Raw genomic sequence first — 379 nt, forward strand, 5'->3', positions numbered from 1 at the left:
AGTCGGAATTTTAATGGTTCAAGAGTTCTATGCCAATGCATGGATCACCAAGAACCATGATCAAAGTATGAACCCGGATCCTAAGAATTGGCTTACTATGGTTCGGGGGAAATACTTGGTTTTTAGTCCGGAAAATGTAAGGTTGGCATTCAACTTGCCCATGATGCAAGGAGATGAACTTCCTTACACTAGAAGGGTCAACTTTGATCAAAGGTTGGACCAAGTTCTCTCAGTCATTTGTGAAGAGGGCGCCCAATGGAAGAGAGATTCAAGAGGGAAGCTGGTTCAACTGAGAAGACATGACCTCAAGCCTGTGGCTAGGGGGTGGTTGGAGTTCATCCAACGCTCAATCATTCCCACTAGCAACCGGTCCGAAGTT

Source organism: Arachis duranensis, chromosome 2, assembly GCF_000817695.3.
Source record: "Arachis duranensis cultivar V14167 chromosome 2, aradu.V14167.gnm2.J7QH, whole genome shotgun sequence".
Classification (NCBI taxonomy): domain Eukaryota; kingdom Viridiplantae; phylum Streptophyta; class Magnoliopsida; order Fabales; family Fabaceae; genus Arachis; species Arachis duranensis.